Source organism: Brachyhypopomus gauderio, unplaced genomic scaffold (assembly GCF_052324685.1).
Source record: "Brachyhypopomus gauderio isolate BG-103 unplaced genomic scaffold, BGAUD_0.2 sc111, whole genome shotgun sequence".
Lineage (NCBI taxonomy): Eukaryota > Metazoa > Chordata > Actinopteri > Gymnotiformes > Hypopomidae > Brachyhypopomus > Brachyhypopomus gauderio.
The window spans coordinates 466,673-482,709 of record NW_027506932.1 but is presented as its reverse complement, the minus strand read 5'-3'; the positions used below and the strand labels follow the sequence as shown (position 1 = coordinate 482,709).

At 41.9% G+C, this 16,037-nt stretch overlaps 22 non-coding genes across 22 annotated transcripts; all 22 read left to right on the top strand.

Annotated features, from left to right (window-relative positions):
- Positions 1-391: 391 nt before the first annotated feature.
- On the top strand, positions 392-463 carry trnap-ugg (transfer RNA proline (anticodon UGG)). The gene has a single exon. It is a non-coding gene; the product is annotated as a tRNA-Pro (tRNA).
- A 597-nt stretch (positions 464-1,060) lies between these two features.
- trnap-cgg (transfer RNA proline (anticodon CGG)) lies at positions 1,061-1,132 on the top strand. The gene has a single exon. It is a non-coding gene; the product is annotated as a tRNA-Pro (tRNA).
- A 605-nt stretch (positions 1,133-1,737) lies between these two features.
- On the top strand, positions 1,738-1,809 carry trnap-ugg (transfer RNA proline (anticodon UGG)). The gene has a single exon. It is a non-coding gene; the product is annotated as a tRNA-Pro (tRNA).
- Positions 1,810-2,407: 598 nt separating this feature from the next.
- trnap-ugg (transfer RNA proline (anticodon UGG)) lies at positions 2,408-2,479 on the top strand. The gene has a single exon. It is a non-coding gene; the product is annotated as a tRNA-Pro (tRNA).
- Positions 2,480-3,076: 597 nt separating this feature from the next.
- trnap-cgg (transfer RNA proline (anticodon CGG)) lies at positions 3,077-3,148 on the top strand. Its single transcript has one exon. It is a non-coding gene; the product is annotated as a tRNA-Pro (tRNA).
- A 605-nt stretch (positions 3,149-3,753) lies between these two features.
- Positions 3,754-3,825, top strand: trnap-ugg (transfer RNA proline (anticodon UGG)). Its single transcript has one exon. It is a non-coding gene; the product is annotated as a tRNA-Pro (tRNA).
- A 598-nt stretch (positions 3,826-4,423) lies between these two features.
- Positions 4,424-4,495, top strand: trnap-ugg (transfer RNA proline (anticodon UGG)). Its single transcript has one exon. It is a non-coding gene; the product is annotated as a tRNA-Pro (tRNA).
- Positions 4,496-5,092: 597 nt separating this feature from the next.
- On the top strand, positions 5,093-5,164 carry trnap-cgg (transfer RNA proline (anticodon CGG)). Its single transcript has one exon. It is a non-coding gene; the product is annotated as a tRNA-Pro (tRNA).
- A 605-nt stretch (positions 5,165-5,769) lies between these two features.
- trnap-ugg (transfer RNA proline (anticodon UGG)) lies at positions 5,770-5,841 on the top strand. The gene has a single exon. It is a non-coding gene; the product is annotated as a tRNA-Pro (tRNA).
- Positions 5,842-6,438: 597 nt separating this feature from the next.
- trnap-ugg (transfer RNA proline (anticodon UGG)) lies at positions 6,439-6,510 on the top strand. The gene has a single exon. It is a non-coding gene; the product is annotated as a tRNA-Pro (tRNA).
- Positions 6,511-7,108: 598 nt separating this feature from the next.
- trnap-ugg (transfer RNA proline (anticodon UGG)) lies at positions 7,109-7,180 on the top strand. The gene has a single exon. It is a non-coding gene; the product is annotated as a tRNA-Pro (tRNA).
- Positions 7,181-7,778: 598 nt separating this feature from the next.
- On the top strand, positions 7,779-7,850 carry trnap-ugg (transfer RNA proline (anticodon UGG)). Its single transcript has one exon. It is a non-coding gene; the product is annotated as a tRNA-Pro (tRNA).
- A 597-nt stretch (positions 7,851-8,447) lies between these two features.
- On the top strand, positions 8,448-8,519 carry trnap-cgg (transfer RNA proline (anticodon CGG)). Its single transcript has one exon. It is a non-coding gene; the product is annotated as a tRNA-Pro (tRNA).
- Positions 8,520-9,117: 598 nt separating this feature from the next.
- On the top strand, positions 9,118-9,189 carry trnap-ugg (transfer RNA proline (anticodon UGG)). Its single transcript has one exon. It is a non-coding gene; the product is annotated as a tRNA-Pro (tRNA).
- A 597-nt stretch (positions 9,190-9,786) lies between these two features.
- On the top strand, positions 9,787-9,858 carry trnap-cgg (transfer RNA proline (anticodon CGG)). Its single transcript has one exon. It is a non-coding gene; the product is annotated as a tRNA-Pro (tRNA).
- A 606-nt stretch (positions 9,859-10,464) lies between these two features.
- Positions 10,465-10,536, top strand: trnap-ugg (transfer RNA proline (anticodon UGG)). The gene has a single exon. It is a non-coding gene; the product is annotated as a tRNA-Pro (tRNA).
- Positions 10,537-11,134: 598 nt separating this feature from the next.
- Positions 11,135-11,206, top strand: trnap-ugg (transfer RNA proline (anticodon UGG)). Its single transcript has one exon. It is a non-coding gene; the product is annotated as a tRNA-Pro (tRNA).
- Positions 11,207-11,804: 598 nt separating this feature from the next.
- trnap-ugg (transfer RNA proline (anticodon UGG)) lies at positions 11,805-11,876 on the top strand. The gene has a single exon. It is a non-coding gene; the product is annotated as a tRNA-Pro (tRNA).
- A 597-nt stretch (positions 11,877-12,473) lies between these two features.
- On the top strand, positions 12,474-12,545 carry trnap-cgg (transfer RNA proline (anticodon CGG)). The gene has a single exon. It is a non-coding gene; the product is annotated as a tRNA-Pro (tRNA).
- Positions 12,546-13,150: 605 nt separating this feature from the next.
- Positions 13,151-13,222, top strand: trnap-ugg (transfer RNA proline (anticodon UGG)). The gene has a single exon. It is a non-coding gene; the product is annotated as a tRNA-Pro (tRNA).
- A 1,937-nt stretch (positions 13,223-15,159) lies between these two features.
- trnap-cgg (transfer RNA proline (anticodon CGG)) lies at positions 15,160-15,231 on the top strand. Its single transcript has one exon. It is a non-coding gene; the product is annotated as a tRNA-Pro (tRNA).
- A 605-nt stretch (positions 15,232-15,836) lies between these two features.
- Positions 15,837-15,908, top strand: trnap-ugg (transfer RNA proline (anticodon UGG)). The gene has a single exon. It is a non-coding gene; the product is annotated as a tRNA-Pro (tRNA).
- The last annotated feature ends 129 nt before the right edge of the window (positions 15,909-16,037 follow it).

Genomic DNA, 16,037 nt, shown 5'->3' with positions numbered 1-16,037 from the left:
AAAAATGTGGATGCTCTGGTAGCTATTACACTAGCGATACCTTTCACTAAGTGAATCGCAACTGCAGACGAGTGAGGGTGAATAATTAATTTGCTGTTAAGCCAGTGTCCACAGAGCATAGATCTAGCACATCTGGCTCTTACATTAGCATGACAAGCCGGGACTGTATTTTCCCTAGCACGTGTGGTATATTACGTTTTCAAGTACAGTCTCCAGGAGTTGAATTGTGTTACTGTCTTTTCAGCCCAAATGCCAACTGATTTGTGCATAAGGGCTTGATACATTCATGTGTGTAGTCAAGACTGAGACTGTGCACTAGGCAAAAGAGCCAAAAAAAGCCAAAATAAACGCCTCAAAAGGCCAAAATAAGAAAGCAAATCTTGAACTAGTAGGCTCGTTGGTCTAGGCGTATGATTCTTGCTTTGGGTGCGAGAGGTCCCGGGTTCAAATCCCGGACGAGCCCTTTATATGTTATTTGACTAAAACTATGTACAGTGCTCTACTTTACTGCATTGTTGTGACATCTGCATCTAAGACATGTCAACATTAAAATAGACCATTTCTGAATGGCAAAGCAACTTTTTGGACTACAGCTTCGGTTATTGTTTAGAAGCAAGAGATCCCTGGCCCTTTTTTGGGTTAAATTACCAGCCAAGCCTACATTGACAACAAAAATGTGGATGCTCTGGTAGCTATTACACTAGCGATACCTTTCACTAAGTGAATCGCAACTGCAGACGAGTGAGGGTGAATAAATAATTTGCTGTTAAGCCAGTGTCCACAGAGCATAGATCTAGCACATCTGGCTCTTACATTAGCATGACAAGCCGGGACTGTATTTTCCCTAGCACGTGTGGTACATTACGTTTTCAAGTACAGTCTTCAGGAGTTGAATTGTGTTACTGTCTTTTCAGCCCAAATGCCAACTGATTTGTGCATAAAAGCGTGATACATAGATGTGTGTAGTCAAGACTGAGAATGTGCACTAGGCAAAAGAGCCAAAAAAGCCAAAATAAACGCCTCAAAAGGCCAAAATAAGAAAGCAAATCTTGAAATAGAAGGCTCGTTGGTCTAGTCGTATGATTCTCGCTTCGGGTGTGAGAGGTCCCGGGTTCAAATCCCGGACGAGCCCTTTATATGTTATTTGACTAAAATTATGTACAGTGCTCTTCTTTACTGCATTGTTGTGACATCTGCTTCTAAGACATGTCAACGTTTAAACAGACCGTTTCTGAATGGCAAAGCAGCTTGTTGGACTACATCTTCGGTTATTCTGTTATTGTTTAGAAGCGAGAGATCCCTGGCCCTTTTTTGGGTTAAATTGCCAGCCAAGCCTACATTGACAACAAAAATGTGGATGCTCTGGTAGCTATTACAATAGCGATACCTGTCACGAAGTGAATCGCAACTGCAGACGAGTGAGGGTGAATAAATAATTTGCTGTTAAGCCAGTGTCCACAGAGCATAGATCTAGCACATCTGGCTCTTACATAAGCATGACAAGGCGGGACTGTACTTTCCCTAGCACGTGTGGTATATTACGTTTTCAAGTACAGTCTCCAGGAGTTGAATTGTGTTACTGTCTTTTCAGCCCAAATGCCAACTGATTTGTGCATAAGGGCTTGATACATTCATGTGTGTAGTCAAGACTGAGACTGTGCACTAGGCAAAAGAGCCAAAAAAGCCAAAATAAACGCCTCAAAAGGCCAAAATAAGAAATCAAATGTTGAACTAGTAGGCTCGTTGGTCTAGGCGTATGATTCTCGCTTTGGGTGCGAGAGGTCCCGGGTTCAAATCCCGGACGAGCCCTTTATATGTTATTTGACTAAAACTATGTACAGTGCTCTACTTTACTGCATTGTTGTGACATCTGCATCTAAGACATGTCAACATTAAAATAGACCATTTCTGAATGGCAAAGCAACTTTTTGGACTACAGCTTCGGTTATTGTTTAGAAGCAAGAGATCCCTGGCCCTTTTTTGGGTTAAATTGCCAGCCAAGCCTACATTGACAACAAAAATGTGGATGCTCTGGTAGCTATTACACTAGCGATACCTTTCACTAAGTGAATCGCAACTGCAGACGAGTGAGGGTGAATAAATAATTTGCTGTTAAGCCAGTGTCCACAGAGCATAGATCTAGCACATCTGGCTCTTACATTAGCATGACAAGCCGGGACTGTATTTTCCCTAGCACGTGTGGTATATTACGTTTTCAAGTACAGTCTCCAGGAGTTGAATTGTGTTACTGTCTTTTCAGCCCAAATGCCAACTGATTTGTGCATAAGGGCTTGATACATTCATGTGTGTAGTCAAGACTGAGACTGTGCACTAGGCAAAAGAGCCAAAAAAAGCCAAAATAAACGCCTCAAAAGGCCAAAATAAGAAAGCAAATCTTGAACTAGTAGGCTCGTTGGTCTAGGCGTATGATTCTTGCTTTGGGTGCGAGAGGTCCCGGGTTCAAATCCCGGACGAGCCCTTTATATGTTATTTGACTAAAACTATGTACAGTGCTCTACTTTACTGCATTGTTGTGACATCTGCATCTAAGACATGTCAACATTAAAATAGACCATTTCTGAATGGCAAAGCAACTTTTTGGACTACAGCTTCGGTTATTGTTTAGAAGCAAGAGATCCCTGGCCCTTTTTTGGGTTAAATTACCAGCCAAGCCTACATTGACAACAAAAATGTGGATGCTCTGGTAGCTATTACACTAGCGATACCTTTCACTAAGTGAATCGCAACTGCAGACGAGTGAGGGTGAATAAATAATTTGCTGTTAAGCCAGTGTCCACAGAGCATAGATCTAGCACATCTGGCTCTTACATTAGCATGACAAGCCGGGACTGTATTTTCCCTAGCACGTGTGGTACATTACGTTTTCAAGTACAGTCTTCAGGAGTTGAATTGTGTTACTGTCTTTTCAGCCCAAATGCCAACTGATTTGTGCATAAAAGCGTGATACATAGATGTGTGTAGTCAAGACTGAGAATGTGCACTAGGCAAAAGAGCCAAAAAAGCCTAAATAAACGCCTCAAAAGGCCAAAATAAGAAAGCAAATCTTGAAATAGAAGGCTCGTTGGTCTAGTCGTATGATTCTCGCTTCGGGTGTGAGAGGTCCCGGGTTCAAATCCCGGACGAGCCCTTTATATGTTATTTGACTAAAATTATGTACAGTGCTCTTCTTTACTGCATTGTTGTGACATCTGCTTCTAAGACATGTCAACGTTTAAACAGACCGTTTCTGAATGGCAAAGCAGCTTGTTGGACTACATCTTCGGTTATTCTGTTATTGTTTAGAAGCGAGAGATCCCTGGCCCTTTTTTGGGTTAAATTGCCAGCCAAGCCTACATTGACAACAAAAATGTGGATGCTCTGGTAGCTATTACAATAGCGATACCTGTCACGAAGTGAATCGCAACTGCAGACGAGTGAGGGTGAATAAATAATTTGCTGTTAAGCCAGTGTCCACAGAGCATAGATCTAGCACATCTGGCTCTTACATAAGCATGACAAGGCGGGACTGTACTTTCCCTAGCACGTGTGGTATATTACGTTTTCAAGTACAGTCTCCAGGAGTTGAATTGTGTTACTGTCTTTTCAGCCCAAATGCCAACTGATTTGTGCATAAGGGCTTGATACATTCATGTGTGTAGTCAAGACTGAGACTGTGCACTAGGCAAAAGAGCCAAAAAAGCCAAAATAAACGCCTCAAAAGGCCAAAATAAGAAATCAAATGTTGAACTAGTAGGCTCGTTGGTCTAGGCGTATGATTCTCGCTTTGGGTGCGAGAGGTCCCGGGTTCAAATCCCGGACGAGCCCTTTATATGTTATTTGACTAAAACTATGTACAGTGCTCTACTTTACTGCATTGTTGTGACATCTGCATCTAAGACATGTCAACATTAAAATAGACCATTTCTGAATGGCAAAGCAACTTTTTGGACTACAGCTTCGGTTATTGTTTAGAAGCAAGAGATCCCTGGCCCTTTTTTGGGTTAAATTGCCAGCCAAGCCTACATTGACAACAAAAATGTGGATGCTCTGGTAGCTATTACACTAGCGATACCTTTCACTAAGTGAATCGCAACTGCAGACGAGTGAGGGTGAATAAATAATTTGCTGTTAAGCCAGTGTCCACAGAGCATAGATCTAGCACATCTGGCTCTTACATTAGCATGACAAGCCGGGACTGTATTTTCCCTAGCACGTGTGGTATATTACGTTTTCAAGTACAGTCTCCAGGAGTTGAATTGTGTTACTGTCTTTTCAGCCCAAATGCCAACTGATTTGTGCATAAGGGCTTGATACATTCATGTGTGTAGTCAAGACTGAGACTGTGCACTAGGCAAAAGAGCCAAAAAAAGCCAAAATAAACGCCTCAAAAGGCCAAAATAAGAAAGCAAATCTTGAACTAGTAGGCTCGTTGGTCTAGGCGTATGATTCTTGCTTTGGGTGCGAGAGGTCCCGGGTTCAAATCCCGGACGAGCCCTTTATATGTTATTTGACTAAAACTATGTACAGTGCTCTACTTTACTGCATTGTTGTGACATCTGCATCTAAGACATGTCAACATTAAAATAGACCATTTCTGAATGGCAAAGCAACTTTTTGGACTACAGCTTCGGTTATTGTTTAGAAGCAAGAGATCCCTGGCCCTTTTTTGGGTTAAATTGCCAGCCAAGCCTACATTGACAACAAAAATGTGGATGCTCTGGTAGCTATTACACTAGCGATACCTTTCACTAAGTGAATCGCAACTGCAGACGAGTGAGGGTGAATAAATAATTTGCTGTTAAGCCAGTGTCCACAGAGCATAGATCTAGCACATCTGGCTCTTACATTAGCATGACAAGCCGGGACTGTATTTTCCCTAGCACGTGTGGTACATTACGTTTTCAAGTACAGTCTTCAGGAGTTGAATTGTGTTACTGTCTTTTCAGCCCAAATGCCAACTGATTTGTGCATAAAAGCGTGATACATAGATGTGTGTAGTCAAGACTGAGAATGTGCACTAGGCAAAAGAGCCAAAAAAGCCTAAATAAACGCCTCAAAAGGCCAAAATAAGAAATCAAATCTTGAAATAGAAGGCTCGTTGGTCTAGTCGTATGATTCTCGCTTCGGGTGTGAGAGGTCCCGGGTTCAAATCCCGGACGAGCCCTTTATATGTTATTTGACTAAAATTATGTACAGTGCTCTTCTTTACTGCATTGTTGTGACATCTGCTTCTAAGACATGTCAACGTTTAAACAGACCGTTTCTGAATGGCAAAGCAGCTTGTTGGACTACATCTTCGGTTATTCTGTTATTGTTTAGAAGCGAGAGATCCCTGGCCCTTTTTTGGGTTAAATTGCCAGCCAAGCCTACATTGACAACAAAAATGTGGATGCTCTGGTAGCTATTACAATAGCGATACCTGTCACGAAGTGAATCGCAACTGCAGACGAGTGAGGGTGAATAAATAATTTGCTGTTAAGCCAGTGTCCACAGAGCATAGATCTAGCACATCTGGCTCTTACATTAGCATGACAAGGCGGGACTGTACTTTCCCTAGCACGTGTGGTATATTACGTTTTCAAGTACAGTCTCCAGGAGTTGAATTGTGTTACTGTCTTTTCAGCCCAAATGCCAACTGATTTGTGCATAAGGGCTTGATACATTCATGTGTGTAGTCAAGACTGAGACTGTGCACTAGGCAAAAGAGCCAAAAAAGCCAAAATAAACGCCTCAAAAGGCCAAAATAAGAAATCAAATGTTGAACTAGTAGGCTCGTTGGTCTAGGCGTATGATTCTCGCTTTGGGTGCGAGAGGTCCCGGGTTCAAATCCCGGACGAGCCCTTTATATGTTATTTGACTAAAACTATGTACAGTGCTCTACTTTACTGCATTGTTGTGACATCTGCATCTAAGACATGTCAACATTAAAATAGACCATTTCTGAATGGCAAAGCAACTTTTTGGACTACAGCTTCGGTTATTGTTTAGAAGCAAGAGATCCCTGGCCCTTTTTTGGGTTAAATTGCCAGCCAAGCCTACATTGACAACAAAAATGTGGATGCTCTGGTAGCTATTACACTAGCGATACCTTTCACTAAGTGAATCGCAACTGCAGACGAGTGAGGGTGAATAAATAATTTGCTGTTAAGCCAGTGTCCACAGAGCATAGATCTAGCACATCTGGCTCTTACATTAGCATGACAAGCCGGGACTGTATTTTCCCTAGCACGTGTGGTATATTACGTTTTCAAGTACAGTCTCCAGGAGTTGAATTGTGTTACTGTCTTTTCAGCCCAAATGCCAACTGATTTGTGCATAAGGGCTTGATACATTCATGTGTGTAGTCAAGACTGAGACTGTGCACTAGGCAAAAGAGCCAAAAAAGCCAAAATAAACGCCTCAAAAGGCCAAAATAAGAAATCAAATGTTGAACTAGTAGGCTCGTTGGTCTAGGCGTATGATTCTCGCTTTGGGTGCGAGAGGTCCCGGGTTCAAATCCCGGACGAGCCCTTTATATGTTATTTGACTAAAACTATGTACAGTGCTCTACTTTACTGCATTGTTGTGACATCTGCATCTAAGACATGTCAACATTAAAATAGACCATTTCTGAATGGCAAAGCAACTTTTTGGACTACAGCTTCGGTTATTGTTTAGAAGCAAGAGATCCCTGGCCCTTTTTTGGGTTAAATTGCCAGCCAAGCCTACATTGACAACAAAAATGTGGATGCTCTGGTAGCTATTACACTAGCGATACCTTTCACTAAGTGAATCGCAACTGCAGACGAGTGAGGGTGAATAAATAATTTGCTGTTAAGCCAGTGTCCACAGAGCATAGATCTAGCACATCTGGCTCTTACATTAGCATGACAAGCCGGGACTGTATTTTCCCTAGCACGTGTGGTATATTACGTTTTCAAGTACAGTCTCCAGGAGTTGAATTGTGTTACTGTCTTTTCAGCCCAAATGCCAACTGATTTGTGCATAAGGGCTTGATACATTCATGTGTGTAGTCAAGACTGAGACTGTGCACTAGGCAAAAGAGCCAAAAAAAGCCAAAATAAACGCCTCAAAAGGCCAAAATAAGAAAGCAAATCTTGAACTAGTAGGCTCGTTGGTCTAGGCGTATGATTCTTGCTTTGGGTGCGAGAGGTCCCGGGTTCAAATCCCGGACGAGCCCTTTATATGTTATTTGACTAAAACTATGTACAGTGCTCTACTTTACTGCATTGTTGTGACATCTGCATCTAAGACATGTCAACATTAAAATAGACCATTTCTGAATGGCAAAGCAACTTTTTGGACTACAGCTTCGGTTATTGTTTAGAAGCAAGAGATCCCTGGCCCTTTTTTGGGTTAAATTGCCAGCCAAGCCTACATTGACAACAAAAATGTGGATGCTCTGGTAGCTATTACACTAGCGATACCTTTCACTAAGTGAATCGCAACTGCAGACGAGTGAGGGTGAATAAATAATTTGCTGTTAAGCCAGTGTCCACAGAGCATAGATCTAGCACATCTGGCTCTTACATTAGCATGACAAGCCGGGACTGTATTTTCCCTAGCACGTGTGGTATATTACGTTTTCAAGTACAGTCTCCAGGAGTTGAATTGTGTTACTGTCTTTTCAGCCCAAATGCCAACTGATTTGTGCATAAGGGCTTGATACATTCATGTGTGTAGTCAAGACTGAGACTGTGCACTAGGCAAAAGAGCCAAAAAAAGCCAAAATAAACGCCTCAAAAGGCCAAAATAAGAAAGCAAATCTTGAACTAGTAGGCTCGTTGGTCTAGGCGTATGATTCTTGCTTTGGGTGCGAGAGGTCCCGGGTTCAAATCCCGGACGAGCCCTTTATATGTTATTTGACTAAAACTATGTACAGTGCTCTACTTTACTGCATTGTTGTGACATCTGCATCTAAGACATGTCAACATTAAAATAGACCATTTCTGAATGGCAAAGCAACTTTTTGGACTACAGCTTCGGTTATTGTTTAGAAGCAAGAGATCCCTGGCCCTTTTTTGGGTTAAATTACCAGCCAAGCCTACATTGACAACAAAAATGTGGATGCTCTGGTAGCTATTACACTAGCGATACCTTTCACTAAGTGAATCGCAACTGCAGACGAGTGAGGGTGAATAAATAATTTGCTGTTAAGCCAGTGTCCACAGAGCATAGATCTAGCACATCTGGCTCTTACATTAGCATGACAAGCCGGGACTGTATTTTCCCTAGCACGTGTGGTACATTACGTTTTCAAGTACAGTCTTCAGGAGTTGAATTGTGTTACTGTCTTTTCAGCCCAAATGCCAACTGATTTGTGCATAAAAGCGTGATACATAGATGTGTGTAGTCAAGACTGAGACTGTGCACTAGGCAAAAGAGCCAAAAAAGCCAAAATAAACGCCTCAAAAGGCCAAAATAAGAAATCAAATCTTGAAATAGAAGGCTCGTTGGTCTAGTCGTATGATTCTCGCTTCGGGTGTGAGAGGTCCCGGGTTCAAATCCCGGACGAGCCCTTTATATGTTATTTGACTAAAATTATGTACAGTGCTCTTCTTTACTGCATTGTTGTGACATCTGCATCTAAGACATGTCAACATTAAAATAGACCATTTCTGAATGGCAAAGCAACTTTTTGGACTACAGCTTCGGTTATTGTTTAGAAGCAAGAGATCCCTGGCCCTTTTTTGGGTTAAATTACCAGCCAAGCCTACATTGACAACAAAAATGTGGATGCTCTGGTAGCTATTACACTAGCGATACCTTTCACTAAGTGAATCGCAACTGCAGACGAGTGAGGGTGAATAAATAATTTGCTGTTAAGCCAGTGTCCACAGAGCATAGATCTAGCACATCTGGCTCTTACATTAGCATGACAAGCCGGGACTGTATTTTCCCTAGCACGTGTGGTATATTACGTTTTCAAGTACAGTCTCCAGGAGTTGAATTGTGTTACTGTCTTTTCAGCCCAAATGCCAACTGATTTGTGCATAAGGGCTTGATACATTCATGTGTGTAGTCAAGACTGAGACTGTGCACTAGGCAAAAGAGCCAAAAAAAGCCAAAATAAACGCCTCAAAAGGCCAAAATAAGAAAGCAAATCTTGAACTAGTAGGCTCGTTGGTCTAGGCGTATGATTCTTGCTTTGGGTGCGAGAGGTCCCGGGTTCAAATCCCGGACGAGCCCTTTATATGTTATTTGACTAAAACTATGTACAGTGCTCTACTTTACTGCATTGTTGTGACATCTGCATCTAAGACATGTCAACATTAAAATAGACCATTTCTGAATGGCAAAGCAACTTTTTGGACTACAGCTTCGGTTATTGTTTAGAAGCAAGAGATCCCTGGCCCTTTTTTGGGTTAAATTACCAGCCAAGCCTACATTGACAACAAAAATGTGGATGCTCTGGTAGCTATTACACTAGCGATACCTTTCACTAAGTGAATCGCAACTGCAGACGAGTGAGGGTGAATAAATAATTTGCTGTTAAGCCAGTGTCCACAGAGCATAGATCTAGCACATCTGGCTCTTACATTAGCATGACAAGCCGGGACTGTATTTTCCCTAGCACGTGTGGTACATTACGTTTTCAAGTACAGTCTTCAGGAGTTGAATTGTGTTACTGTCTTTTCAGCCCAAATGCCAACTGATTTGTGCATAAAAGCGTGATACATAGATGTGTGTAGTCAAGACTGAGAATGTGCACTAGGCAAAAGAGCCAAAAAAGCCTAAATAAACGCCTCAAAAGGCCAAAATAAGAAATCAAATCTTGAAATAGAAGGCTCGTTGGTCTAGTCGTATGATTCTCGCTTCGGGTGTGAGAGGTCCCGGGTTCAAATCCCGGACGAGCCCTTTATATGTTATTTGACTAAAATTATGTACAGTGCTCTTCTTTACTGCATTGTTGTGACATCTGCTTCTAAGACATGTCAACGTTTAAACAGACCGTTTCTGAATGGCAAAGCAGCTTGTTGGACTACATCTTCGGTTATTCTGTTATTGTTTAGAAGCGAGAGATCCCTGGCCCTTTTTTGGGTTAAATTGCCAGCCAAGCCTACATTGACAACAAAAATGTGGATGCTCTGGTAGCTATTACACTAGCGATACCTGTCACGAAGTGAATCGCAACTGCAGACGAGTGAGGGTGAATAAATAATTTGCTGTTAAGCCAGTGTCCACAGAGCATAGATCTAGCACATCTGGCTCTTACATTAGCATGACAAGCCGGGACTGTATTTTCCCTAGCACGTGTGGTATATTACGTTTTCAAGTACAGTCTCCAGGAGTTGAATTGTGTTACTGTCTTTTCAGCCCAAATGCCAACTGATTTGTGCATAAGGGCTTGATACATTCATGTGTGTAGTCAAGACTGAGACTGTGCACTAGGCAAAAGAGCCAAAAAAAGCCAAAATAAACGCCTCAAAAGGCCAAAATAAGAAAGCAAATCTTGAACTAGTAGGCTCGTTGGTCTAGGCGTATGATTCTTGCTTTGGGTGCGAGAGGTCCCGGGTTCAAATCCCGGACGAGCCCTTTATATGTTATTTGACTAAAACTATGTACAGTGCTCTACTTTACTGCATTGTTGTGACATCTGCATCTAAGACATGTCAACATTAAAATAGACCATTTCTGAATGGCAAAGCAACTTTTTGGACTACAGCTTCGGTTATTGTTTAGAAGCAAGAGATCCCTGGCCCTTTTTTGGGTTAAATTGCCAGCCAAGCCTACATTGACAACAAAAATGTGGATGCTCTGGTAGCTATTACACTAGCGATACCTTTCACTAAGTGAATCGCAACTGCAGACGAGTGAGGGTGAATAAATAATTTGCTGTTAAGCCAGTGTCCACAGAGCATAGATCTAGCACATCTGGCTCTTACATTAGCATGACAAGCCGGGACTGTATTTTCCCTAGCACGTGTGGTACATTACGTTTTCAAGTACAGTCTTCAGGAGTTGAATTGTGTTACTGTCTTTTCAGCCCAAATGCCAACTGATTTGTGCATAAAAGCGTGATACATAGATGTGTGTAGTCAAGACTGAGACTGTGCACTAGGCAAAAGAGCCAAAAAAAGTCAAAATAAACGCCTCAAAAGGCCAAAATAAGAAAGCAAATCTTGAACTAGTAGGCTCGTTGGTCTAGGCGTATGATTCTTGCTTTGGGTGCGAGAGGTCCCGGGTTCAAATCCCGGACGAGCCCTTTATATGTTATTTGACTAAAACTATGTACAGTGCTCTACTTTACTGCATTGTTGTGACATCTGCATCTAAGACATGTCAACATTAAAATAGACCATTTCTGAATGGCAAAGCAACTTTTTGGACTACAGCTTCGGTTATTGTTTAGAAGCAAGAGATCCCTGGCCCTTTTTTGGGTTAAATTACCAGCCAAGCCTACATTGACAACAAAAATGTGGATGCTCTGGTAGCTATTACACTAGCGATACCTTTCACTAAGTGAATCGCAACTGCAGACGAGTGAGGGTGAATAAATAATTTGCTGTTAAGCCAGTGTCCACAGAGCATAGATCTAGCACATCTGGCTCTTACATTAGCATGACAAGCCGGGACTGTATTTTCCCTAGCACGTGTGGTATATTACGTTTTCAAGTACAGTCTCCAGGAGTTGAATTGTGTTACTGTCTTTTCAGCCCAAATGCCAACTGATTTGTGCATAAGGGCTTGATACATTCATGTGTGTAGTCAAGACTGAGACTGTGCACTAGGCAAAAGAGCCAAAAAAAGCCAAAATAAACGCCTCAAAAGGCCAAAATAAGAAAGTAAATCTTGAACTAGTAGGCTCGTTGGTCTAGGCGTATGATTCTTGCTTTGGGTGCGAGAGGTCCCGGGTTCAAATCCCGGACGAGCCCTTTATATGTTATTTGACTAAAACTATGTACAGTGCTCTACTTTACTGCATTGTTGTGACATCTGCATCTAAGACATGTCAACATTAAAATAGACCATTTCTGAATGGCAAAGCAACTTTTTGGACTACAGCTTCGGTTATTGTTTAGAAGCAAGAGATCCCTGGCCCTTTTTTGGGTTAAATTGCCAGCCAAGCCTACATTGACAACAAAAATGTGGATGCTCTGGTAGCTATTACACTAGCGATACCTTTCACTAAGTGAATCGCAACTGCAGACGAGTGAGGGTGAATAAATAATTTGCTGTTAAGCCAGTGTCCACAGAGCATAGATCTAGCACATCTGGCTCTTACATTAGCATGACAAGCCGGGACTGTATTTTCCCTAGCACGTGTGGTACATTACGTTTTCAAGTACAGTCTTCAGGAGTTGAATTGTGTTACTGTCTTTTCAGCCCAAATGCCAACTGATTTGTGCATAAAAGCGTGATACATAGATGTGTGTAGTCAAGACTGAGAATGTGCACTAGGCAAAAGAGCCAAAAAAGCCTAAATAAACGCCTCAAAAGGCCAAAATAAGAAATCAGATCTTGAAATAGAAGGCTCGTTGGTCTAGTCGTATGATTCTCGCTTCGGGTGTGAGAGGTCCCGGGTTCAAATCCCGGACGAGCCCTTTATATGTTATTTGACTAAAATTATGTACAGTGCTCTTCTTTACTGCATTGTTGTGACATCTGCTTCTAAGACATGTCAACGTTTAAACAGAACGTTTCTGAATGGCAAAGCAGCTTGTTGGACTACATCTTCGGTTATTCTGTTATTGTTTAGAAGCGAGAGATCCCTGGCCCTTTTTTGGGTTAAATTGCCAGCCAAGCCTACATTGACAACAAAAATGTGGATGCTCTGGTAGCTATTACAATAGCGATACCTGTCACGAAGTGAATCGCAACTGCAGACGAGTGAGGGTGAATAAATAATTTGCTGTTAAGCCAGTGTCCACAGAGCATAGATCTAGCACATCTGGCTCTTACATTAGCATGACAAGGCGGGACTGTACTTTCCCTAGCACGTGTGGTATATTACGTTTTCAAGTACAGTCTCCAGGAGTTGAATTGTGTTACTGTCTTTTCAGCCCAAATGCCAACTGATTTGTGCATAAGGGCTTGATACATTCATGTGTGTAGTCAAGACTGAGACTGTGCACTAGGCAAAAGAGCCAAAAAAGCCAAAATAAACGCCTCAAAAGGCCAAAATAAGAAATCAAATGTTGAACTAGTAGGCTCGTTGGTCTAGGCGTATGATTCTCGCTTTGGGTGCGAGAGGTCCCGGGTTCAAATCCCGGACGAGCCCTTTATATGTTATTTGACTAAAACTATGTACAGTGCTCTACTTTACTGCATTGTTGTGACATCTGCATCTAAGACATGTCAACATTAAAATAGACCATTTCTGAATGGCAAAGCAACTTTTTGGACTACAGCTTCGGTTATTGTTTAGAAGCAAGAGATCCCTGGCCCTTTTTTGGGTTAAATTGCCAGCCAAGCCTACATTGACAACAAAAATGTGGATGCTCTGGTAGCTATTACACTAGCGATACCTTTCACTAAGTGAATCGCAACTGCAGACGAGTGAGGGTGAATAAATAATTTGCTGTTAAGCCAGTGTCCACAGAGCATAGATCTAGCACATCTGGCTCTTACATTAGCATGACAAGCCGGGACTGTATTTTCCCTAGCACGTGTGGTATATTACGTTTTCAAGTACAGTCTCCAGGAGTTGAATTGTGTTACTGTCTTTTCAGCCCAAATGCCAACTGATTTGTGCATAAGGGCTTGATACATTCATGTGTGTAGTCAAGACTGAGACTGTGCACTAGGCAAAAGAGCCAAAAAAAGCCAAAATAAACGCCTCAAAAGGCCAAAATAAGAAAGCAAATCTTGAACTAGTAGGCTCGTTGGTCTAGGCGTATGATTCTTGCTTTGGGTGCGAGAGGTCCCGTGTTCAAATCCCGGACGAGCCCTTTATATGTTATTTGACTAAAACTATGTACAGTGCTCTACTTTACTGCATTGTTGTGACATCTGCATCTAAGACATGTCAACATTAAAATAGACCATTTCTGAATGGCAAAGCAACTTTTTGGACTACAGCTTCGGTTATTGTTTAGAAGCAAGAGATCCCTGGCCCTTTTTTGGGTTAAATTGCCAGCCAAGCCTACATTGACAACAAAAATGTGGATGCTCTGGTAGCTATTACACTAGCGATACCTTTCACTAAGTGAATCGCAACTGCAGACGAGTGAGGGTGAATAAATAATTTGCTGTTAAGCCAGTGTCCACAGAGCATAGATCTAGCACATCTGGCTCTTACATTAGCATGACAAGCCGGGACTGTATTTTCCCTAGCACGTGTGGTACATTACGTTTTCAAGTACAGTCTTCAGGAGTTGAATTGTGTTACTGTCTTTTCAGCCCAAATGCCAACTGATTTGTGCATAAAAGCGTGATACATAGATGTGTGTAGTCAAGACTGAGACTGTGCACTAGGCAAAAGAGCCAAAAAAAGTCAAAATAAACGCCTCAAAAGGCCAAAATAAGAAAGCAAATCTTGAACTAGTAGGCTCGTTGGTCTCGGCGTATGATTCTTGCTTTGGGTGCGAGAGGTCCCGGGTTCAAATCCCGGACGAGCCCTTTATATGTTATTTGACTAAAACTATGTACAGTGCTCTACTTTACTGCATTGTTGTGACATCTGCATCTAAGACATGTCAACATTAAAATAGACCATTTCTGAATGGCAAAGCAACTTTTTGGACTACAGCTTCGGTTATTGTTTAGAAGCAAGAGATCCCTGGCCCTTTTTTGGGTTAAATTACCAGCCAAGCCTACATTGACAACAAAAATGTGGATGCTCTGGTAGCTATTACACTAGCGATACCTTTCACTAAGTGAATCGCAACTGCAGACGAGTGAGGGTGAATAAATAATTTGCTGTTAAGCCAGTGTCCACAGAGCATAGATCTAGCACATCTGGCTCTTACATTAGCATGACAAGCCGGGACTGTATTTTCCCTAGCACGTGTGGTACATTACGTTTTCAAGTACAGTCTTCAGGAGTTGAATTGTGTTACTGTCTTTTCAGCCCAAATGCCAACTGATTTGTGCATAAAAGCGTGATACATAGATGTGTGTAGTCAAGACTGAGAATGTGCACTAGGCAAAAGAGCCAAAAAAGCCTAAATAAACGCCTCAAAAGGCCAAAATAAGAAATCAAATCTTGAAATAGAAGGCTCGTTGGTCTAGTCGTATGATTCTCGCTTCGGGTGTGAGAGGTCCTGGGTTCAAATCCCGGACGAGCCCTTTATATGTTATTTGACTAAAATTATGTACAGTGCTCTTCTTTACTGCATTGTTGTGACATCTGCTTCTAAGACATGTCAACGTTTAAACAGACCGTTTCTGAATGGCAAAGCAGCTTGTTGGACTACATCTTCGGTTATTCTGTTATTGTTTAGAAGCGAGAGATCCCTGGCCCTTTTTTGGGTTAAATTGCCAGCCAAGCCTACATTGACAACAAAAATGTGTATGCTCTGGTAGCTATTACAATAGCGATACCTGTCACGAAGTGAATCGCAACTGCAGACGAGTGAGGGTGAATAAATAATTTGCTGTTAAGCCAGTGTCCACAGAGCATAGATCTAGCACATCTGGCTCTTACATTAGCATGACAAGGCGGGACTGTACTTTCCCTAGCACGTGTGGTATATTACGTTTTCAAGTACAGTCTCCAGGAGTTGAATTGTGTTACTGTCTTTTCAGCCCAAATGCCAACTGATTTGTGCATAAGGGCTTGATACATTCATGTGTGTAGTCAAGACTGAGACTGTGCACTAGGCAAAAGAGCCAAAAAAGCCAAAATAAACGCCTCAAAAGGCCAAAATAAGAAATCAAATGTCGAACTAGTAGGCTCGTTGGTCTAGGCGTATGATTCTCGCTTTGGGTGCGAGAGGTCCCGGGTTCAAATCCCGGACGAGCCCTTTATATGTTATTTGACTAAAACTATGTACAGTGCTCTACTTTACTGCATTGTTGTGACATCTGCATCTAAGACATGTCAACATTAAAATAGACCATTTCTGAATGGCAAAGCAACTTTTTGGACTACA